The sequence below is a fragment of the Nycticebus coucang genome, chromosome 1 (assembly GCF_027406575.1).
Source record: "Nycticebus coucang isolate mNycCou1 chromosome 1, mNycCou1.pri, whole genome shotgun sequence".
Lineage (NCBI taxonomy): Eukaryota > Metazoa > Chordata > Mammalia > Primates > Lorisidae > Nycticebus > Nycticebus coucang.
Window position 1 is genome coordinate 104,879,126 of NC_069780.1, and position 25,180 is coordinate 104,904,305.

Consider the following 25,180-nt stretch of genomic DNA (forward strand, 5'->3'; position numbering starts at 1 on the left):
CAATATACTCACTTCGTTAAAAGAGTTTACAGCTTGCAAGAGGGTCACAAAATCTGAGTCACAAAACGGCTGTCCTGACAGATTTGGACAATAAAACAGCAGATCGTTACATAAATGTTTTTCTCAGAGTCTGTTTCTGAAACACCTACTAAATGCAAATATTGAAACACCTGCATGCCAAGCCCAACGCTTTTAACAGATGTTAATCCTTTGCATATAACCAATGGATTTAGATCACGGTGAATGTAAATTACCCACTTCAGGCTGTCCTGAAAAACTACCAATTACCTTATTTCAGTTTGGCAAATAGTCACTCCCTACTTTTCTAATTTATACTTGATGATGGGAAAATCTAAAATATGAAACACACACACAAAAATATGAAAAGCCAGCCTGGAGGGTGTTTAGCATGCCCCTACCTTGTGAAGGGCTCAACTACAACTTCAACTTTACCTTAGAATTGAAAACAATGCAACCTAAACATTTGTACCCTCAAATTAATTTGAAATTAAAAAAAAAAAAGAAATAACAAATGAAGTATTTGTTCATCTTCCCTAAAAAAAAAGGAAAGAAAAAGAAAAGCCAGCCTTAAACTCAGGCAAACATTTTATCAAACATCATACAGTGTCAGAAAGATGTCAACTTTGAGCATGGGAAATTATTGACAAAGATCCATAAAGTTACAAAATTCTTTTTCTGTGTGACCCTGAGAATGGAAAGGTTTGATTTAACCCATCACTAGCCAGGCCAACCCACTACGGCCCATTCCTGAGGCTTGATGGGTCCCCAGGCTCAGAATTAAATCCTGCCCCGAGACCTTGGGCCATTTCTTACCTGGGATGCCTCTAAGAGATGTTTCTAATTCATTAAACTTCCCATAATGAATCATCTTTAGGAGTCAATTATTTAATAATATTTACAAGTTATCATTTTGATACCAGACCCTGTGCTGGTTGCTTGATATAAGATGGGGTTGGACAATTAAGTTCTTGAACTCATCCTAGAAAAAGTACTACACTCATCAGCTTTCAAGTACGCCCATTGGCTATCTGGTGACTGTGGTGATATTCAGCCATGAGGTATTCATTCAGCACTTTTTCTAGGATGAGTTCAAGAACTTAATTGTCCTACCTTGTATCATATCACTTCATTTTCAAATTATCTCAAGAAGCAGGCTTATTTATTTACTAGTAACTCAGAAAGGCTGAGTAATTTAGCCTGACTCATGTAGTGCAGTCCACACTTTAACACAGCTCCAAATCCTACACTTCATTTACCCCATAACGCTTCTTACATAAAACACTGTTCCAGAGAGCAGCCTTCTATTTTCATTTTAAAACATACTTTGTCATTGCTGTGATTGCCTTTGGGGTCTTCTTCATAAACTCTTTCCCTAGGCCAATATCTATAGAGTTTCTCCAACATTTTCTTCTGGGAATTTTACAGTTTACTGCCTTGTGTCAGTCTTTTATCCATCAAGAATTAATTTTTATGAGTGGTGAGAGGTTCAGATCCTGTATCAGTCTTTTCCATGTGGCTATCCAATTTTTCCAGTCCCCAGTATATGTTTTTATCTGTTTTGTCAAAAATAAGGGGAGAATATGAGGATGATTTCATCCCTCAGTTCTCTGTTCTGATCCACAGGTCTGTGCCTCTGGTTCTGTGCCAGTACCATGCTGTTTTGGTTACTGTCACCTGGTAGTATAGCTTGAAATCTGGTAAAGCGATGCCTTCCATTTTGTTCTTATCATATAAGCTTTTATTGGCTATTCAGCATCTTTTCTGGTTCTATACAAAGGATAGAACTATATTTTCTAGATCTGCAACAGATGGCATTGGTATTTTAATGGGAATTGAACTGAATCTGTAAATCACTTTAAAGAAATAAAAACATATTTCATTTTATTTTCTTTTTAAGAGATATGGGAAAAAGCAGAAAAACATTTCTTAGAAAAATATTTTATAGAAAAATATTTCGGGCTCAGCACCTGTGGCTTAAGCAGCTAAGCTGCCAGCCACATACACCTGAGCTGGTGGGTTCGAATCCAGCCTGGGCCCACCTAACAATGATGGCTGCAACCAAAAAATAGCCAGGTGTTGTGGTGGGTGCCTGTAGACCAAGCTACTTGGGAGGTGGAGGCAAGAGAATCACTTGAGCCTAGGAGTTGGAGGTTGCTGTGAGCTGTAATGCCATGGAACTCTACCCAGGGCGACAGCTTGAGGCTCTGTCTCAAAAAAAAAAAAAAAACAATTTTCATATACTCATACTGATCTCATTCTCTGCTTCTGTATCAAGGGCCAGAGTGATGTGACTTGGCTGTGCAGACGCCCAGTCCGAGTCCACTAAGTGTGCACCTGCTGCTTGATGATTCACATCTACGTGGGCAACGCCCTTAGGATTCTGCTTCCACCCTGCTGTCAACTGTCACGTTGTATGGCCCCACTTGTCCAAAAGGCTCCTGGATAATAACGGAGCTGGCCTTGCCTCATGAGAGTCCCTTTCATCCCCTGTATTTAATCAGAAATAAATCAACACAAGTCACTAACACAACAAGATTAAACTCCAAAGTCAAGCCAGGAGTTAGCTGTGGAATCCTGGCATGCTACACCCATGAAGTCATAAAAAATTTCAGATTCTTCGTCTAGGAATTCTATTTCCTTGGTCACTGTAGCACAACAGATGGGAAATTAAAGCCAGTTATTCATTTTGTGGTCTGTGCTCATATATATTCTTTACATACCATCTACAGTACCGAGCGTTGTAGAGGGTACAAAATAAGCCCTCCAAGATCTTAGATCCTCCTGGGAAAGAAAATACTGATTCAGATGAAACCATTAGAAATGAGGAGGTATATTTTAGAATAATAATAAAACCTTGACAGAAGCTGTAATTAAAATGAAATGTCAGAGTTTTCTCTAAAATGTAGGCACCAAGAAGGCTGAAAAGAGGTAATCAATCAAAATGTTGGTTTTCAGGAATGAATAGTATTTAAAATAGGTACAAAAGGGGTGAGGGTATCATTAGGAGACAATTCTCCAGGACCTGGGATAGGGAGAAAGAGTGGAACAATTTAGAGTCTTCCCAAAGAGTGGCAAAGTTTCGTGTCAAGATACTATGATAAAAGTGTACAGAGAATGTTCTTATAGACACCTTCACGTATCCAGGCTGGTGTCATCGTATCAATAATGTGAGCTCCTGCTAAACTGGACTTTTCACCTTCAGTTCTACTTACAAGTATTATCCAAAACTGTTGACACAAAGCACCACATTGCATTAATTAAATTAAAATAATTCCAGACAGGGAATGGTGCCTGGCCAAGTGGACAATTGGAAGACGTTTTCCAAATGTCATCCTTCCAATGGAAGTATGTGAAATCCATAAAATAACAGTAATTATTTCAGTACCATAAATCAAGCTAAAAATATTTGTTTCCAGAAATGTCCAGTAGAGTGAACACCTTCCAGACCTAAGTCATCTCAACATAATACAGCTGTTTGAAATGACACTGGAATTTCTGTGTTTTTCTTTCTTTTATATCTTTAATGAGAAAGCATATTTCAAGTCATAGACAATAGATGAGTTTACATCATATTTAAAAATCATACTCCAAGTGGGTAGGAGGGGAGTAGCAAAAGCCTACCTAATGGGTCTGATGAACACGATTCAGACGGTGGGCACGTTTATAATCCTGCCTTGGGCATCACAAAAGCCACCCATGTAACAAAAATACCGTACACTCTTAATATTCTGAAACTTTTTTAAAAAAATCAAGGAAAAGGATAAATAAGAAAAGGATGACAGAACTGCTTTGGGGAAAAATGGCTTTTGTCTATTTATAAGGGACCTTCAGTAAAATTCAATCAAGTGTGCAGGTACAAAAGGTATGGCGTTGTCCCTGTGGTACAACAGAGAACAGAAAAGAACACCGTTTTCAACCAGATTGCACAAGACACAAAAATGGCTGAGATGAGAAGGTTCCCTGAAGCGCTGCCCCCATTTTGATAGCTAAGGTTACATCCATAAGAGTTGGAGTAAATACAAGGGATGAAAGGGACTCTCATGAGGCAAGGCCAGCTCCGTTATTATCCAGGAGCCTTTTGGACTCTTATGGATGTAATCTGATCCAGAGTGTTTGGATCAGTTGAAGCCTGGGTCTGTAATTTCCTCCCTCTGTGTGCTAGAGAAGGTTCTCAGCCTCTCCAAACCTGGATCTCTTCATCAGCAAAGGAGGATCAAAGAGGTTGTTGTGAAGGATAAAGGAGACGGTGCCCAGAAAGTACCCAGAACCATGCCTGGTACTCCTGAGATCCTAGACCTGGTGGGTATTTTTATTATTACATTTTGATTTTGTGATGGAGTCTAATGCAACAACACAGGACCAGATGTCTCTGCTGTTGGTAATTTAATGGTTTTGTATTTAAATCCATTTTATGGACAGAAGTCTACTTCGCTTTCCAAAGTGCCTGAGGAAATCTGATTGTAATATCTTTATAGGGATGTGTAACTTTTTCAGACCTCTAGAGTCACGTTCAATACTAAAAGCGTCACACATTGCTGTATTTACCAATAAATATCAGGAGGCTTCATTTGACACTGGGTTATAGTAGCCTTCTTAGAGATCCTCAAATGCAAATAACATTCTGGAAAGTGTCTCAAATGTTAAACACAGCACTTAGTTTTGATTAGTGTCCACACACCTCCAAGGGCATTTTAATCTATCTTGATGTTCCAGAAATACAGCAGAATGTTAAACATATAGGCACTGTCTCTGTTTTGAGAAAATGCAAGAAGTTGTTTTTATAAAACCCAATGTCCTGACCCAAGGATATATATAATATTAATGCTACCTAGTTTTCCACTGTGAAATAGTTATATGTTTTCTATATATTTATAGAGATATTTTTACTTATTTAAAGAGATATGATTGTATCTAATCTAAGCCACTGCAACAGGGCTTACTTGCAATGAATTTCAACGCCAGTAATGTACAGTAAGACACACATATAAAAAAGGTAAATTGGTGTGTGATTTGTGCTATAAAATGCAGAGCTGTTTACAGTCTTAAAGAACTGCAAATTAGTGGGCAGAATTCACCCAATGTCACTCGAAAACTAATCCCAAACTAAAATGAAACAGTTCTGAATTATAGTTTGTCAATGAGGATAAATGGTTTTACTTAATAAATTTTTGTTTACAGATGTAACAGGTCTGAGCAATTGCACAAACAGAAAATATGTAATTACTTATTAAGGATCCAGTAGCCATTCTGTGGATTATCAAACACCTTTGTTTTATCCTCCTTCACAGAACTATCTGCCTTTGGCCTGGCCTCCAACTTGAATTGATTATAATAAAATGACAGGTATCCACAAATTTTATCCATGCAGGCCAGACAGTACATAATTTAAGCTTTGAAAGCCATATGGTCTCCATTGTAATTACTCAATTCTGCAGTTTTAGCATGGAAGCAGGCAAAGATCATAGCCATAGACAAGAAGGAACCAAATGGGTATTGCCGGGTTCTGATGAAACTTTATTTATAAAAGCAGAAGACACGGAGCTTTGCATGAAATACCCTCTCTGCCCTCTGCAGTTGTCTGGGAGCTATTACTGTCCACGTGTGCTGTAATGCAGACAGCAGGGAGTGGAGAATTTCCCAGCCCTCTTCCCATCCCAACATCCACACATGGCTGCAGGAAGGGCTTCGTCCCACACCACCAAAGTGGTGGTTCTGCGACTTGAACTTATCACACCTGCCCCGCCCCTCCCAGGCAGCACACTGTATCCTTTGCATGTTGACTCACTCTATCTCCCCAAATGTGGAAGAAATTTTTCTATTATTTTCCTTAAGTGGCTGTCGGTGTCACACACAGTCACAGCAGACTTCTCTCACTTGTAAGCTAAATACTCCTCTACAATGGAATAAATGTGCCAAAAATGATATTCGTCATTTTCAACATAGAAAAAAGCAACTGAATTACTTTAGAGCCTGTGAAAAATGGAAACTGTGGGCATGGACTTCTCACCTGTGACATCTATCTTGTATATATAAGACATCACAGGTACAACATTCGAATTCTGTTCTCTTAATAACAGAACGGTTTCCGGGTATGACCCTGAAAGACGTGTCAGCCATGGCACCGCTTAGGAATCCTAATTGCCTGTTACTACTATGTTAGCAAACTCTTGTTTTAAACTGACGTGTCCTCCGGAGTCAATTGTTCCCTGAAACAAACCGCTTGTGAACCAGAGCCTCAGTAAGTATTTCCTATGAACGTGAATTTTTCAATACGGCAAGCCACAAGTGGTAAGCATACACTTCACACTCAGGGCTTTCTATAAATGTTTGCATTTGAAATAATAAATGCTTTCAAAAATACCTCCACTTTGATAGGAAAACCCCATCCACCTCACAGCTCATTCCCACTTTTTAGTAATTTTTCTCTCATCAAGTCAACTCAAATTGAAAACATCTCAGAATTGGGGGCAGGGGCCAGAGAGGGAGACCTGAGAACTTGTGGAGAAAGGGATTTTTTTCTTATCAAAACATGATCATGAGTTTGGGGAACCTGCTCAGAAAAATAATTGTGGCTGAAGCAATTCCTCGCAGTTCCGACTGTCCCCCAAACTGCACCTTCATCAGTCTGAAAGACTGTTGTGACTTCACACCTACAATCCAAGTCTCTCATTTCCTCCTAAACAAACCAAATTGAATTTGTGTAGCTGTAGCCATTTAGAAGGATTTTCCCTTTTAGCGGTAGAATTTGATTCTTTTTTTTTTTTTTTTTTTTTTTTTTGGCCGGGGCTAGGTTTGAACCTACCACCACTGGCATATGGGACCGGCGCCCTACTCCTTGAGCCACAGGCGCCGCCCTAGGATTTTCCCTTTTAAAGTGAGTGCAATGTGCACCAATATTCTCAACTCATTAAACGTGTCACTCACAAGGAAGGAGACCTTCGGAATAGCAGTGACATGCCACACTTTACAAGATTGGAGGCTAATGCTGTGATCAGGCTGAATAAGGACACCTCGCTACAATCAAGACAAGTCTGGGGAGGGATTAGAAATGGAATAAATTCACATCTGAGTGCAGGAGAGGATTGTAACATTTAGATGACCCTCCTGGCTGTGTGCGGGGGCTGGCAAGAGGCACTGCCCTCAATGAACTAATTTGTTCAATAATACATCATCTGGGAAAACACAAGAGGGCTCATAGACTCCATGCAAAATAGTTGCCGTGCTCAGATAAGACAGATAGTTGTGGGTGGACACACGGCAAGTGAAGTACTGAGTAAAACAGAAGGCAAATAAGTCTTACTGAGGAGTACGACACAGCCCCCCACTCGGTGTCAATTTCCATCTGTGTTCATGCGTGTGTTGAGGTTTTGTAGATGCTGCCTGTGATAAGTACAGACTAACACCATGTCTACATGTCTGCTGTGTCTTAAATATCTGCCTTCTACTGCATGATTTCACGGGATCCATATCATAAGAAGTGAACATTAATAATGGGTCTTCATCCCTGCACTCTGGGAGGCCACGATGGGAGGATTCCTTGAGCTCAGGTGTTCGAGACTAGATTAAACAAGAGTGAGACCCCATCTCTACTAAAAATAGAAAAACTAGCTGGGCATGGTAGTTCCTGTAGTCCCAGCTACTCAGGAGGCTGAAGCAGGAGGATTGCTGGAGCCCAGAGTTTGAGGTTGCTGTGGGTGGGGCTGACAGCAGGGCACTCTACTCTCAATACAATAAATAAAATAAAAATAACAATGGGTATTCAGACCAAAGGTAAAGATTGCATGTATATTGGAACAAGACACACTTGAATTTCCAAGGCCTTGAAGGTTCCCACTCTGGTGGTTAACATTGTTGTATGAAGCACCAGTTTGAGAGGGATATCAACAAATCATGATAGAATTTTAATACAGTTTTTTTCCCTTTCTTAAAATGTGTGTACTTCTGTAGACACATAGTAGTTGTCTGGCATGGAGTACTACTATGCCATGAAAAGGAATAACTAATGTCTTTCCTAGCAACTTGAGTGGAACTGGAGACGGTTATCCTAAGTGAAGCACCTCAGGCAGAGACACATGCACAGCACACGCTCTCACTGCTGAATGGGAGCTAAACGAAGGGACATCGGAAACTAAGAAAGGAGGGGATGAGGGATAAAATTCCCTGCCACCTACTGGGCACAATTAACACTGTCCTGGCCCGGGCACAAAGAAAGGCCAATCCTCCATGGGACAAAACATCTGTGCCTCCTTCATAATTTGAGATTAAAATAAATAAATAACCACTGCACCTTTCTGTAACCTCACTTTTGATTGTATCGGCTGGGTCGCTGCATAATAGTTCGCCTCTCACCGGAAGGAAGCATTAGTGATCATATTTTTCTGCAATGGGCAATACATTTCATCTTCCAGGAAGAACAGGCTTCATGCCCAGGAGTATCATTATCCAATTTTAGTGTATTCTCTCTGTTATTTACACTACAACCAAAACAAGTCAGTGGAGACGCAGGGTGTTTGCACACACTGTGCCCGGGGCAGGGCCACTCATGACATCCAACATGCATCACAGAGCAAGCCCCCACTACAGTGAAGGCCAGGGCCCCCCCACACACACTTACCAGTAGCCATGGCCCTCCTGGGAGAGCTGTAACTTGGGCAAACTGAAACAGGATGACTAATTTCAATGTGGAAAGTTGCTATGCTAAAATTGAAAAGGTTTCAAGACATGCTGGTGTTTTTTAAATAGCTCTCTTTCAATTCTTATAACATTTACAGTTAAAGAGCCAGATTTGCAAGTCACACCATTCAATCAGATTTTCCCAAAAAAGAACTCTTTGCAACAACCAGGAGGCGGCATGGTCCCACCTTGTCAAGGGCTTTGATTGGATCTGCGCCAGCTGATCAGTACTGGGTGTTTCAGCTTGAAGGTGGCATATTTATTTCACTGTATCGCAGTGATGCCTTCCATATTTCTTCATCAGCTCTATTGTTTTTTTAAATCACCACTTTAAGACAAGTCTAATGTCAGGAGGTGACTTCTGCCTCGAGATATGGTATCTCCATTCCACAGCCGATCAGAATCTCCCGCACCTCCTCAGACGTACCTGCCTGGGGACCCCATTTGTTCTCACATTCCTGCTCGCACTTTCTCCTTATTTGCAGTTACGCTCATGCCTGGGATCTGTGCAATCACTGCCTCTCCCACCCACAAATAGAATCCATTAAGGGAAAATTCATTCCAAACTCATCTTACGGTAGTGAGGAAGGCTGGGTAAACCTTCAGAGGTCCAAAGGTTGACTTTCATTTGGAAAAGTACCCAGAAGTTCAACTGCTTATCCGGCCCTTATCCAAACTAGGAGAGTGGACGAGGCAGGTGCTGACAGGGAGGAATTAAGGTTCCACCAGGCACCAGGGAAGCCCAGTTGTGCAGCTGCTGCAAGTGGCTTCTGAGAAGGAGGGAGGGGTGGGGGAAAGGAGATGAGGAGGGAGGGATGGGTCAAGACACCCCACTCCTAGCCTCTCCCGAGCCGCAGAGAAGAGTGATTCATGCTGCTTCAAACCACCAGGACGTCCCACATGCTACAAAGATGGGCCCTGACGAAAGGAGCGATTGTTTATAAAAGATGTTGAGATGCCACACCTAAAAATAACTTATTTTCTGAATTCAAGTTCAAAAGTGAAGTAGTGAGGCACCATTATTTCATTGGATTTTTAGAAGGTAATGTTCAAAAATGAAGCAAATTATGTTTGGAAAAAGGAATAGGCAAAGAGGAGGGCTTTAGTGCAAAATCTCAAGGATGCCTCCCAGGGAATTAGGCGGAAATAACTCAGCAATCTGACCATGCAGCAGGAAAGTGATTATTTTTTAATCAGTGTGTCTGGCATCTTGATCTGAAGGTTAGCAAACAAATAAAACATATTTCTCAAAGCATTGCTTAATTGAACTAGCTTAATGTAGGGAGCTGAAATATTAAGCCTTCAAATAAAGCATTGAAATAGAAACTTCTTTTGAGAAATCTGCCAGCCACATTTTTCTCCCCAGAGCTTCATTTAAATCATTTAAGAGAAAAGATAGCTATTCTACTTTTAAGCACAGCCACAGGGAAAACAAAGTTAGATCCCAACTCACTGTTAATAATCCTCATCAATGCTGGCAAATTATTTCTTACATCTGACCCAAGGAAAAAAAAATTAAAGAATGCTCTACTATCCCTCACAGTGACTGACATTCTGTCTCTGAGGCCTGATTCCATTCGCTGGCCTTTCTGGACTCCAGAATGGGTGTATCAGGCACTAAAGATAAGCTAAGACCTTCCATATGTGTCCAGCTCTTCACTGGAAGTCATTCTCTCCTAGAAGAAAGAAAAAGGGCTCTATTTCAACAGGGGCCTATCTTCTTAAATCTCCCCCAAATTTGGATAATAAGATTCCCTTTGAACAAAAAAGAAAGAAAAAGAAGTATTCCCTTTGGCCATTTTATTGATGAACAGCACTAAAAAAGAGAGAGAGAGAAGAGGTTTGATCATGAGAAAAAGAAACTTACATTTTTATACATGTGCTTTTCTAGAATTTAAGTAAAGACATTCGTGAAACCCAGATTCCTCAGGAAAAAAGAGAAAACATTCCAACCCAAGAAAATTTCTAAACTCACTTTGACTGTAAAGTACCAAATAATATAATGCCTGTTTACATTACATAACTGTCCACAGAAAGTTTGCTAGGAGAAAAAAAAAAAAAAGTCTTATACTTCTGGGGTTTGCTCAGCGTGTGTAGAGTAAATAGGATCTTATGTATCTCTCTGAGATAATACTTCTGAAGTATTCAATCTAATTCTGATTTTTAAAAAATAGGTATTTGGTTGGGCTCAGTAGCTTGCACCTGTAATCCCTGCACTCTAGGAGACCAAGGTGGGAGGATCCCTTGAGCTCAGGAGTTAGAGACCAGCCTGTGCAACAGCAAGATGCCATCTCTACTGACAATAGAAAAACTAGCCCGGTGTGATGGCAGCGCCTGGAGTCCCAGCTACTCAGGAGGTTGAGGCAGGAGAATCACTTTAACCCAGGAATTGAAAGTTGCTGTGAGCTAAGCAGACACCACAGCACTCTACCCAGGGTGACAGAGTGAGACTCTGTCTGAAGAAAGAAAAAAGAATTTAAAAAGAGCTAAATTATTGAGAAGATTAATATTCATAAAGCATATAAAATGTGTGTCACAGTGCATGGAAGATTGTAAGCTCCAATAGGTATAGGCTGGTATTGCATTTCTATTCATCTCTGCTACAGCCCTATGGAGTCATCATCATCACCTTTGCTCACAGGAGAAGAGGCAGAGTTAAGGAGCGATGTCACCTGCCCAGTCTCAGGCCATCATTCAGCATTCCACACAGTACTTGTATCCCAAGAATATCTGGCTCCAAGCACTGTGCCGGGACACAATATATGAAAAATGCTGACTTAATGTAATGCAAATGATCAATCAATGGTATCTAAAGACATGTGTCTTTAAAGTTTGTGTTTGAACCTGCTAAAGTAGTAAGTAGTTATCAGATCAAAGGAAAGGACAATTGGGGGGGGAGGGCAGAGGGAAACAGGTATATATAAAACACCAAATATGTATATAATTTCAGTTGGTTCTGAGACTTAGAATTCCATGAAATCCAGGTGAAAAATCTTTGTTCTCAGGAGCCTGAAATTTGGAAAGCTGTTCCATTTCCAAGGGAGCTTTTCTCTACCTTTGTTCTGCTTTGTTCCTCTTTGATCTCTTTCTCTTCTTTCCTCTCTCTCTTCCCTATCTTTTCCCCCTCGCTTTCTCAATTCCCAACCCCCTCCTACCTTGGCGATCAGACTGGGCCACTATCAGAGTCCCCTCTCCTCTCCCCCTCCCCTCTGCATCCTTCCTGAGCAGCTGATTCCGGAGAGAAATCCGATAACTTATCCATAGGCACTCCATAGAAATACATCCAGGCTGGGAAACAGCCCTTCTTTGAAGGATAGCAGATCAGAACTTCTGACTCCACTGGGAAGTCTTTTCTCCTAATTCTCTGGTAAATTTGAGGCCACTTTCCATTAAATAGATGCAGATTCACTATATCCTGTTTTCAAGGAAACAGATTCACTAACAAGTTAACAATGCTGGCATAGATATCTGTGTACTCATTTGTTCCTTTATATCTGTGGCTTTTTATGGTACCCATCAAGTTAGTGGTTTAACACTCAAATAAGATACATGGGAAATAGAAATAGTCCCCGTGTAAGCGACCCATGCACTAAAAATGTTTGTGTCTCCAATACATTTCGTGTTTCCCTTCAATGTACAAATAAATTCTGTCTATGTTAGTCTTATAAGGAAAAATTAAGCCTTTAAAACCCCATAACACAATTCTGTGGGATCCTAGGCCAACTTTTATAATCATATCTGCAGGGTTTTATATACATTCTATCTGGAATTGCCTAATATTTCTGGTTCAGTGCTTATAAGAATGAAAAGCTTCCGATTGGAATGAAATATAAAATCAGGGACTACAAAACTGAAATGAAATCTTATTCAAAATATTTGTCTGAGTTTGCCTTTTAATGCACCTTTTACCTCTCTAATACTCTGTCATCAAACAATCTGAAAAGGGAGCATTTCCATTCCTAAGCAAATCAAAATGCATTGTCTGTACTCAAGAATTTTCTTACGGATGCTTTTCAAAAGAATAAACCATATGAATGTTTCCAGAAAAGCCAACTAAGATATGTGACTATGATTTTAATGTCACATTTACCACCATAAGTGTGACTAAGATTATAAATGGGACATTTTGGGAACTGCCAGGCATGAAAAATTTAAGCAGAGAAATAAAGCTTTCTATGTATATATGAGCAGCACATATTTAGTTCAGAGTTTTCTGAATACTTCCTAGCAACTTCATTAGCAATTTTACTTACTATAATGATAATTTAAGGTTCTGACAGCATGCAGTCATTCGCTGAATGGAAACATTTTCTTTTCAATTTTGAAAGGGAAAAAAAGAAACTGTATCAAATGAATAGCCTTGGCAAATGTTTCTAATCATTTCTTAAAATACCAAACCAACAAACAATCTTTTTATTTACTACATTTTGCTTAAGTTCATAAATCAAAGAACAATAACAAGACTAGTGTCAAGGAAACTTTTTGACACTTCATACCTTTGAACAAGCTTAGCCGATAAACAGTTTAGATGAAGCTGTGGTTTGAAACATGTTCCCCCAGAGGACTGTGGTTCATAAATTGCTATGAGGCGACCTCTGTCATTATTGATCTGAGAGGTGCTCAAGGCACCCACAGCTAAAACTAACCTGGCCTCCCTTTTTCACAGAATGGTATTTGGTTATTTGAAGACAACCAACTGTCCATCCTGTAAGAAACAGTTTGCTTTGTTATCGCATATATAAAATATTGCATTCTACCTAAAATTCTGACCAACTATTAAAAGAAGAAGGTATGTAATCTTTTCCCCAGGATTAAACGGACTTCCAGCCATTTTCATAATCATAATTTTGTACTAACAATTGTACCAGAAGATCTTAGAAGGATGAGAGAACTTTTTTTAAACTATCTCAAACAATAGAAATTTACATCTCAGCAGTTTGTGATTCTTTATTACATCTGTGCTCACAACTGCTCTTTGCTTATGAGTGTCTTCGATAAGCTTATTCAACATAAACCCACAGGCACATCAAACACTAGTTGCATAATGTATGTGTCTTTATTCCTTTCCCTGCCTGCAAAGACCAACTTGTCAGGTGAGTATGGAACAGTTTACGCCCCAGCCCTGGACCATGCCCTCTGCCACGTCGATTTGGGAAGTGTCAGAAAAGATCAGAGCAAGGTTTCTGCTACTTTTTTATTCAGATCCTCTAGTCTTAACCCTCAAGGAAACATTTACAGGTTAGTTATGACTCAGTCACCCTCCATCAGGGTTGTCATCAGTGACCTGGCTCTGCAAAAACACAGAACCAAAGAGTCTCAGAAAAGGACTTGATGAGTGTCATCCACTACTACAGATGTGATAAATTTATGAATTTTATCAGCCTTGCTTTTAAAAGTCCTGGTAAATTAAACAGTCAGAGGTGGAGTTTTCCTGAGAGCCCTCTAAATCATCCCAGTGGCTGTGTGGGGAGAGCTATGCAAATAAAAGCTTGACCAACTCATTTTCACACAAAGAAACCTGACAAACATAAAGGAAAACATTTGCTTTACTAATTTAAAAGCAAACAAACAACAAAAAAAAAAAGGCTGGACACTGAGGCTTTTACCTGTAATCCTAGCACTTTGGGAGGCTAAGGCAGGTAGATCCCTTGAGTTCAGGAGTTTGAGACCAGCCTGAGCAAGAGTGAGACCCCATCTCTACTAAAAACTAGCCGGGTGTGGTGGCAGATGCCTGTGGCCCCAGCTATTCAGGAGACTGAGGCAGGAGGATCACTTGAGCCCAGGAGTTTGAAGTTGCTGTGAGCTATGATGCCACAGCACTCTACCCAGGGTGACAGAGTGAGACTCTGTCTCAAAAAAAAAAAAAATAATAAGTAAATAAACATAATTTTAAAAAGAAAAGAAAAAACTAACCAACAAACAAACAAAAGACCAAACTATCTCCCTGGAACTTACCAATTTCTGACTGAAGCACTTTGGATAACTCATCCAAGGAAATACCACTGAAGCTAACATCTCCTACACTTTGGGTAAACTTTCCTAATGTTTCCAGAGTCACATTTGCACATTTTTTTACACAGTTGCACACTCAGCTCTCTGAGTAAGAAAATAGGTTTTGCCAAAGCAAACTTAAATTTACCTCCACTATGACCTTCATTAGAGTCGCTTAGGGAGAGAAGGCCTCAGAAGAGCAGAGATGGTTCTCACTCATGCTTTGCAGAGCTCTAAGGCAGCACACTTGCAGAGACAGCGCAGGTGCTGGGGAGCAGTTTAAGGGCTCCCAGATCCCTGTCCACCAACCCCACACCTGTCCCTCGCACCCTAAGGTAGAAATAAAACCAGTTTGCTTTCAATAATCTTAAATCTGAAACACCAGATCTATTTCCTAGCTTTCTGTTCTTGCTAATTTTAAAAGATCCTCTACTTGCAGAACATCTTTGTTTTTCTTTTTCTTTCTTTTTTTCTTTTAAGGTCATAAACCATAGAACTCTTCTGTCATGAAGATCTTGGGAAACTGTCACAGAATTGGTTTACTCCTCCACAAAGTATCTAAAAATGCATAGGGCATTTTACTTGTATAAAATGCTTCTGACACGTAACTATTAACCTCTGAACAAAGGGTCTCCATCTACTCTCTCTCCTGACCACTCATCCCACCATCCACCGAGGCTGTCCTGGCCTCACTTCAAAGACCTGCCCCAGCTCACTTCCTTCTTCCTCCCCCACATCTTCCCCTGTGCTGCTCTATTTTTCTTTTTTTCCCTCCCTCTCTCTCTCTCACTTTCCTCTTGCAACTTTCTTCCCTTTGGTGGAGAAATATCTAACCTTTCTATCTCCCCACAACCATGCAGCTGGGCTGCCTATGTGCCCAGCTCTTTTGATTTTTTTATTTTTATTTTTCGTCCTTGGAGGAAATGTCCAAAACTCATCTGTAGTAGTTTAAAACAGCAAACTTAGTCTCAACGTTGGCAGCTATCTCTACTTTACAACTTGAGACAATCACAGTTTAGGCAAAGTAAGAAAGTGACACCTCAAGTTGATAGACCATTGGGTCATTATACCCCAAACATGGCCTCTTCGAATTGAAGAATATGAGAGTGGAAAGAATTGTGAAAGTCGGGTGGCCTCCTCTTCTGAAGCTCACAGAAGGTTGGGTAATTTGTCCAAAGCCACCTCTTTAATCCAGCACTTTCCATGTGGACAGCAGGATTCCCCTGGGTCATCTTTGTCCTGGGTGATGACCAGTGGCCTGAGATGGACAATGCCTCCCACTTACCTTTTTTGGGCTGGAAGAGTTCAAAGTAGGGGCTTGTGCATTCCCAAATTCACTCAGAGGCCAGGCCCTTTGCATTACACCATGTGCTTTGGCGTCAAATTTCTTTCTCTTCCATTTCTCCATCATCCCAAGAGGAGAAAAACACAATTGAACAACTGCACATGAGATTAAACATTTTACTAGATTATAGTTTGGATGGTGTAATCCCAGAGCTGACAGGAAGCTTGAACTCTTGAAGCACGTGTTTTCACTTCTCAGTGGGGGGGCCTGGACTCGGGGTAGGGACTTGGTGTTGGTGAGAAGCTGGGAACAGAAGGCCGAGTGCCGGCTTTCTTTCTGATCACATATAATGGAGAATCAGGGGAGTACTCTGCATTACTATACAGTAATGCATTTAATTCACTGTGTGTGAATCTGACCTAATTGCTTTTGTACTTCAAGAATCTATGATATGTAATAATCAGGACATCTCGTAAATTTGCTTCCAATCATTTAATTGCTCCTAATGTCTTTTATAAATACTTCTTTTGCAATGCCTCCAATGGTCTCACGTATCAATTATCAAATTTATAACTCTTCTGGGCAAAAGCCTAAACACACAAAATCTCTTTCTGTGCTGTGTTTTTAGGAAAATATCCACTTTGGCTTTTTAACTTGTTCCTTTCCTGTGCTGACTGCAAAGGCAATATTGATTGTTTTATTTTAAGAAATTGTCTGATAAGCGGTTTTGACTAAAGCTTGAAGAATTTTTAAGGAAAACAACTTGTCTTCGTGTTTGTTTTCACCTCAGAGAACAAAGTCCCACGAGGCAAAGTTTATAGTCAATCAAAAAAGGGCACATTACTTTCCTATTTTAATGGTAGAACAGGGACCTTTAACTTGCCTGAGGCTTTGCTTTCGGGTTTATACAGAGCAGAACTTCCTTAATGCTAGTAATCAGACCCATAGGATCTGTGCTAATTGTTCCTGACATGTAAAACCATCTACAATCTCAACTAATAACACCACTGCAGATATTTGACTTTTGAAAAGCACAGTATTGAAACAAATTACATGGCTGTTCAATTACTTTTCCTCACCTCTCAAGACAATAGAATCACTCCTTCCAATAGTGTCGAAATCCTAATCCCCAAACAGAAGCGACCATTCAGAAAACCCAGAACTGAGTTGCAACGTACGTACCCCTGCCCAGTGAGAGATGGCCACCAGACCAGAAGACGTTTGGGCAAACGTTGTTCGTGATATCCTATAGAAGCAGGATACAGTTTCACTATAGCTGTTATAAATGGCTTCTAGTAAAACACTACTCCAAGGCAAGTCACCTGAAGACTAGCTCTCATCGGCTGCACTGATAATTCAGTGTAAAATATTGACTTCAAAAAATATATATCAGGTTAAAAATAAATGTTTTTTAAGTTGGCTTTTGTTTATACACCCATGCTTTGAAAGTTGTTGCATCAATGCAAGTTCTTTTTGGCAAGACATAGAAACCTACTCTGATTATCATGAGGAAAAATAAATGTGGGGAGAGAACTGGATGGAAGTGTGTGGAGGGAGGGTGGTCAGGAGACCAGGGGACCAGGCTGGGGTCCGACAGAGCTGGCCAGCCAGGTGGACTCAGCAGGCCCCCAACTCCACAGCTGCTGCTGCTGGGAACGTATCCCCGTCCATCGTTTCCCTCCCTACCACTTGCTTGAGCTTCAAAGCCCCTGAAAACAGTGGCTGATCGCCCAAATCTAAATCACACAGCCGTCTCAGGGAAGCTCTGACCCCCTCCATCAGCTGTGCACCCCCAGGACTCCAAACAGATGAAGCGTCACCAAAACAGGTTCAGAGACTAATATAAAGAGAACAGGATGATAGAATATCACACACACACGACAGAAGCTTATCATAAACCATAAATGTGCCTGTTTCTCTTTCTTTCTTTCCTTCCTTTTTTTTTTTTTCTTTGAAACAGAGTTTCACTTTGTCACCCTCTGTAAAATGCCATGGCATCATAGCTTGTAGCATCACAGCAACCTCAAACTCTTGGGCTCAAGTGATCCTCCTGCCTCAGCCTCCCCAGCATCTGGGACTATAGGTGCCCACCACCAGGCTCAGCTAGTTTTTCTATTTTTATTTTATTTTTATCTTTCTGAGACAGAGTCTCACTTTATTGCCCTGGGCAGAGTTCTGTGCCATTATATGCTTTTTGGAGAGTTAGAATATGATTAAAAATGTGCTCAAGTCTGGAAAAATTCTTAGTGTGAACACTTCCTTTTTTCATTTAAAGCAGGACCTGGGGCCCAGTGAGGTGGCTCATGCCTGTAACCCCAGCACTCTGGGAGGCAGAGGAAGGAGGATTGCTGGAGCTCACGAGTTGGAGAACAGCTTGAGCCAGAGCTAGCCCTCGTCTCTAAAAACTAGCTGGGCATTGTGGTGGACTCCTGTAGTCCCAGCTACTTGGGAGGCTGAGGCAAAAGAATAGCTTAAGCCAAAGAGCATGAGGTTACTGTGAGCTGTGACACCAGGGCACTTGATCAAGGGCAAGAAAGTGAGACTCTGTCTCAAAAAAAATAAAACAGGATCTGGACTTTAGTAAGCGCATATTCAATGGACTGTTATTTTGACCTTTTTGTGGGGTGGTGGTGGTGAATATTTATGGGAATAGAAATATTTCAAAATGTATTATTGTGTTCAGAAATAGATTATAAAACAGCAGGTGCAGAATCGTTCCATTTGTTAGTAAAGTAATGCCTATGAGTGCGTAAATAATTGATATTTTGACCTTTTAAAAGTCCATTTTATTTTATTCAAATGGTAAAAATATCATGAGGAGCAAAGTTCCATGTTGAGTTGCATTTTCTGCCAACATCTAGTGAAATGTTTATGTGCAAATAATGCTTTTACATTTCCTGTCTTATACAAAGACTATTAATTCAACCATCAACTGCTAGCAATCACCGAAACTGAAAAATGAAAAAAAATCTGAGTTAAGTTCACCAAATGCTGGAATCCAACGTTAGAACAATGTCTTCTTTTCAGCTGAGAAATGGCAGGGTATTCAATTTCTCAAACTCAAAGTGGACTTTGTCAGAAATAGAAAATTATTTCCCAAATTCAAAGGCTTTTTAGGAACCAGTGGACTGGGCACAGTGGCTCATGCCTGTAATCCCAGCAGTCTGGAGGCTGAGGCATGTGGATTACTTGAGCTCAGGAGTTCGAGACTGGCCTGAGCAAGAGCAAGACCCTGTCTTTACTAAAAATAGAAAAACTAGCTGGGCATTGTGGCAGACACCTATAGTTCAAGTTACCTGAGAGGCTGAGGCAGGGGATCACTTGAGCCCAGGAGTTTGAGGTTGCTGTGAGCTATGATGACACCATGGCTCTCTACCCAAGGCAAGATTCTGTCTTTTAAAAAAAATATTATTTATATCCTATTAAAAAAACCTCATACATTCTTTTTTTTTTTTTTTTTTTTTTTTTTGCAGTTTCTGGCTGGGGCTGGGTTTGAACCCACCACCTCCGGCATATGGGGCTGGCGCCCTACCCCTTTGAGCCACAGGCGCCACCACCTCATACATTCTTTATTTTATATCCAAGTCTGTAGGTTTCCTCCAGGATAATGGTTGTCAAGATACAGCCCTATGAAGGTTTTGTAGAGGTTGTTCCTTACCACCCAAGGTCAAAACTACATAAATAGGTAATTGGATGTTGCGGAGTACCAGAGGCACTCCTGCTGGCCTGTAAGAATAAAGCAATCTAGAGAGAGAGCTAATTTACAGCCATAGAGTTGTACAATGAGTGAAGGAGTTACATCTCCAAGGTGTGTTGAACTGTGCATTAAAGTGCCAACTCTTTATGACACCAAAGGGTGTGTTTGGAGAAGTGGGCTGAACAGCCTTGAGGAGCATTGAGATTCCACAAAGCTTTTCCAGACACGCTGGAGTTATTGGGTCCCGTTACAAACTCTAACTTCTACCATCAGTTACTATGTTCATCATGCCCCTGAACCCTCCATAGCAGCAACAGGAACAAAAATGAAGTTTACATTTTACCAGTGTTTTATTTTCAATTAATCACCCCAGCCTCTATTTACATAGTTGAATGGCACGGAATTTACACTATGTGATTGGATGTTAATTCTTTGTAAATATTTCTCCAATGCGAGACCTAAGTTCAAATCAGTTGTGAAAATGTCACTAAAAATAAAATAAACTTTAATTTTGTCTTGATCACAAACTATTGTTGAACTAAAGCTAAAAACCTATAAAAATTTAAAATGGAAGACCCCGAGGAATGAACACAGATGCAGACGTATGCTGGGAAGTGACTTACTTTTATGCTGCAGGAGACTTTGAAGACTTAGGTCAAGCTGACTCTGTGAAGGGTGAAGTTGAGACAGTGGGGAGGGGAAGCTGCAGAAGACACACCCTCCCAGAGCCCTCCTGAAATAGGTTACAAGTGGAATGTTCCATGTACTCCCCTTCCTAGTGGTTGTTCCCCCAACAAGCTGATCATTCCTCATAGCTAGAAGTTTGTGATCTGCATCTGAAACTCTCTCAGGGCCAGGCTGCCTGGCATCTAGTTTAGAAAGGACATAGAAATGGGGAGGGAGGGGGAGAGAATCCTCCTGGCTCCCTAGGCTTTCAGCCCCCCAAAATATCCTCCTCCCTTGTGTGACTTCTTGTGTGTTTTAATAAAAAGAGAAAATTTTTATGGTTTCAAGTCTTAGATTTAAATCCAGGAATGGATTAATAAACTGTGGTATATCTACATCATGGAATACTATTCAGTCATGAAAAAGATGGAGATTTTACATCTTTTGTATTAACCTGGATGGAGTTGAAATACACAAGAATGGAAAAGCAGGTATATAATATACTCAATACTAATATGATGCCAATGGATGAACTGATACACGCCCACGCAAATGAAAAACTCAATTCAATTCAAGTTGAGGGGAGAGGGAAGAAAAGAGGGCAGAGAGGGGAGAAGGGGGGATTGGTGAGCTCCCACCTAATGGGCACAATGTAAGGGTACACGGCACACCTCCTGGGGGCAGGACACACTACAACAGGGACTCTACCTAATATATGCAAATATTGTCACCTAGTTGTTTGTATCCTCACATTATCCTAAAGTTTTAAAAAAAAAAGAGAGAAGCCTAAGTAAAAAAAAAAAGAAAGAAAGAAAGAATGTTTTAGATTTATCTTTTAACACTTAACATGTTGATTTCCTCCAGTTTTATGATATAGAAATCTGAAAATTTAAGAGAAACAGTCCTGGAATGGTGGTTCACACCTATAATCGCAGCACTCCGAGAGGCTGAGGTGGGAGGATTGCCTGAGCTCAGGAGTTGGAGACCAGCCTGAGCAAGAGCATAGACCTTGTCTCTAGCCGGGAGTGGCAGCAGGTGTCTGTAGTCCCAGCTACATGGGAAGCTGAGGCAGAAGGATTGCTTGAGCCCTGGAGTTTGAGGTTGCTGTGAATTGTGATAACACCACAGCACTCTACCCAGTGCTACAAACGGAGATACTGTCTCAATTAAAAAAAAAAATTTTAAGAGAACCTAGAAAGAACCTAACTCAGGGACAACCACTAGCAAGATTTTTCCCAATTTTTGCACATTTTTCTGACAATGTGCAAAATTAATTTGGTTACTTGAAGCCTCTCATTATGTGGAGTGAATCAGCAGCAGGGAAGGGGGCTGTGGGTGGAAAGGCACGACAAAGTGACATTCGGGAGTTCAATACCAGAAAGGCCAGTGTCTGTCATCAGCATTCAAGTAAACACAGCCTGAAATGTTTTCTTTTGCTTCCATGTCTCAGGAAAGAGCCTAGCACCCCCCGTGCACACCTGGGAGTGGTATTATGAATATTAATCATGGTGGAGCCTCATAGGTACTTTGAAGATGAAAAGAACTCATTAGGGTCCAGCCAGGACGTGGCCGCCAGGTCTGTAACAGGAAGGAGGCACCACGGAGCAACTTGGAAGCAGGACAGCCGAGGATTTGTTTCTGGGCAAACCTTTTAATAACGAAAGCCTGTGAACTCCTCTTTAGATGAAAAGAGTCTCAACTGTGCCTTTAATTAGCTCATCCCATCGGAGCACAATGTAGTGATAAGGAAGATTTAATAACGCATTTCGTCTTTTATTACTTTGATTCAATGCAACATCTCTGCTCATCCAAGCAAGATGTTTAACTTCAAAAGCAGTTCTGCCCACCCTCCCCACTGGCCAATAAATAACTCCAAGGCAGAAAAAGAAAACAATATATTTGGAGCATCCATCCCTATGCTGCCGAGTGATGAAAAGATTCATCATTTTTTTTCTACTGTGGACATAGGTCGTTAATGAGCCCGGTACTTTTCTCCCATAACTGGTAGGATTTGTAATCATTTAAATGTTGTAAGTTATTGATTAAAACATACATAAAGTAATTTGGGTGGAAAAAATCTAATTACTCAGCAACCATGTTCAGACGTCCCTATTTGATGGAATTCTGGATAGGCAGTTAGACTGGGAATTTCAAGGATAAACAAAATCAAGTCATAAAACTGTTGGCATAGAATTCTCTGCATCATGACAAACCTACTCTAAACATCTTTTGTACGTAGATCTGTGATTAGATTCAGTGCTTGAATTTAAGATTATAGCCAGGCCACACCTAGAAATACATACATAGGATATTTAAGAGCTCAAGAATTGATTTTTGGAATTTCTCTTCTTCCTCTTAACAATAATGTGCCATAGATGATTCTATTAGGCAGACAACAATCCTCAGTCCATATGTGAGAAAACCCCAGACAAATCCACCCAAATAAACTGGTGGACATTGAGAGAGTAGCCTGGATAAAGATGAGAACAAAAAGATGGTACAAACCACAGGGGGGAAAGGGAAAGATTGTCAGCAAGAACAGAAAGGAGAGGGAGCCCTGCAGGCAGTTTGTTATCTTTTTTGTTTGTTTTTTTGAGACAGAGTCTCACTCTGTAACCCTTGGTAGAGTACTGTGGTGTCACAGCTCACAGCAACCTCAAACTCCTGGGCTCAAGAGATTCTCCTGCCTCAGCCTCTTTAGTAGCTGGGACTACAGGTGCCCACCACCCCCAGATACTTTACCTATTTTTATTAGAGACGGGAGTCTCACTCTGGCTCAGCCTGGTCTCCCACTCCTGAGCTCAAGGGATCCTCCTGCCTCGGCCTCCCAGAGTGCTGGATTACAGGCGTGAGCCACACCACCCAGCCTCATTATCTTAACTATACCAGATCTAAAAGACTTTTGGCCTTTTTTGTCCTTAACAAAAATTTGACTATGTTAATGAATCCACAGGCTCTCATGGAAATTGACTTAAACTCTCAGGTGAGCAAGCAAAGATAAAAAATAAAAGACAACCCCATAGGCCTTAATCATTAAGTAACATGGAGAATTTCTACATGATTTCCTAAAACCTGTCTTCTTGCACAACACAAACATATTAAAACATAAGAGTCATTCCCCAAATTTCTCTTGTGGAAGAAGCCACTGATCTCTGCGTTTCCCTGGCTTGAGTCCTTTACTACTATTCTCATATCTTTAGCGTCAACGTGTCCTGAATTCGAACTCACCTTTACCACAAACATGAGCTTCAGTTTTCTCATCTGTAAAACTGGAAGTGAAAACACAGCTCGGCCTAAGTCCTCTGAGCTTGGCCCTGGAGCAGCATCTTCACAGCCACTGTGCATTTTCCTCCCGGTGTCTCTGCAGCAACAGATCGAGATTACATGCTCCCAACTGCACATGCATCCAAATTAAATTGCTTCTGCATTTTTTGTCCGTAAATTTTCCAAATGCAATTTATTGGGGGAGTTTTAACTGGATATTTTGGAAGGACATAGCCACAGCTGTCAAGTGAATTTCTAAAGAATAAAACATTGCGATAAAGAATGTGGCCCAGAGTTTCTTGCAACTAGGAGGGAGCAAGGTCCAGAACCAAACCTAACCTCCATGTGGGACAGCTTCTGGGCCAAGCACCTACTGCCGGGTCAGGAGGGGTCCTGCGGCCAAGCAAAGCATGTCCTCTGGTCTAGGGGTCTCCACGCACTGGTGAGAACAAGCCCACCCCCAACCCGAGGTAGCACCCAGAGTCAAGGCAAGTTACTGGAAGAGGAACCTAGAAGGTGGGCTCTTTGTCAAAGTCCTATGGCTACAGGTAACAGAAACCAACTCAACCCAGCTGAAGCAAACAGGAGAGTGTTTTGGAATGAACAGGTGCATCAAATCAAATGCAGAGATCTTTCTGGAGCCTGAAAAACCATCAAGAACCCAGGTAGGTATATCTCTAGGTATTCCATTTTCTTTGAAGTTACTGTGAAGGGAATTATGTCCTTAATTTGCTTCTCAGCCTGGCTATTTTACTGGCTTATACAAAAGCAAGTGATATGTGGAGATTCTGAGATTTTATACCCAGAGATGTTACTGTATTTCTTTTTTTTTTTAATTAAATCATAGCTGTGTACATTAATACAATCATGGGGCACAACGTGCTGGTTTTATATACAATTTGAAATATTTTCATTGGGGTACAGGTGAAACTTACTAAATGCAGAATCTAAATACTGTATTTCTTGATTACTTCCAGGAGTCTTGCAGTTGAGTCTCTGGGGTTCTCTAAGACCAAATCATTGGCAAAGAGTGAAAGTTTGACCTCCTCTGCCCTCATTTGGATGCCCTTTATATCCTATCTTTCCTGACTGCATTGGCTAGAACCTTCAGAAATATGATGAACAGTAGTGGCATAGTGGACACTGGTTTCAGTTCTAAGTGGGAAGCTTAGGGACGGGTGTGCTCCCACTTAGTGGGCACAATGTAAGGGTATATGGCACACCTCTTGGGTGTGGGGCACAGCTACCTAACAAATGCAAATATTGCAAACTAGTTGTTTGTACTCTCACATTAATCTGAAATTTAAAGAAAAAAATTTTTTTTGATTTTTTGAGACAGAGTCTATGTCGCCCTCCATAGAGTGCTGTAGCGTCACAGCTCACAGCAACCTCAAACTCTTGGGCTTAAGCAATTCTTTTGCCTCAGCCTCCCAAGTAGCTGGGACTACAGGCTCCTGCCATAATGCCCAGCTATTTTATTGTTGTTGTTGTCATTGTTGTTTAGCAGGCCCAGGCCAGGTTCAAACCCGCCAGCCCAGCACCCTAACCACTGAGCTGTGGTTGCCAAGCCTAAAGAAAAAATT

The 25,180-nt window shown here is 40.9% G+C and overlaps 1 long non-coding RNA gene across 2 annotated transcripts in view; it reads right to left on the reverse strand.

Moving 5' to 3' along the window:
• Positions 1 to 25,180, reverse strand: part of LOC128589007 (uncharacterized) — a 61,136-nt gene that overhangs the window by 35,461 nt on the left and 495 nt on the right. For both annotated transcript variants that reach the window (XR_008380831.1, XR_008380830.1), the window contains exon 2: positions 23,562 to 23,694. This is a non-coding gene — a long non-coding RNA (uncharacterized LOC128589007). The remainder of the gene's footprint in view (positions 1 to 23,561; positions 23,695 to 25,180) is intronic.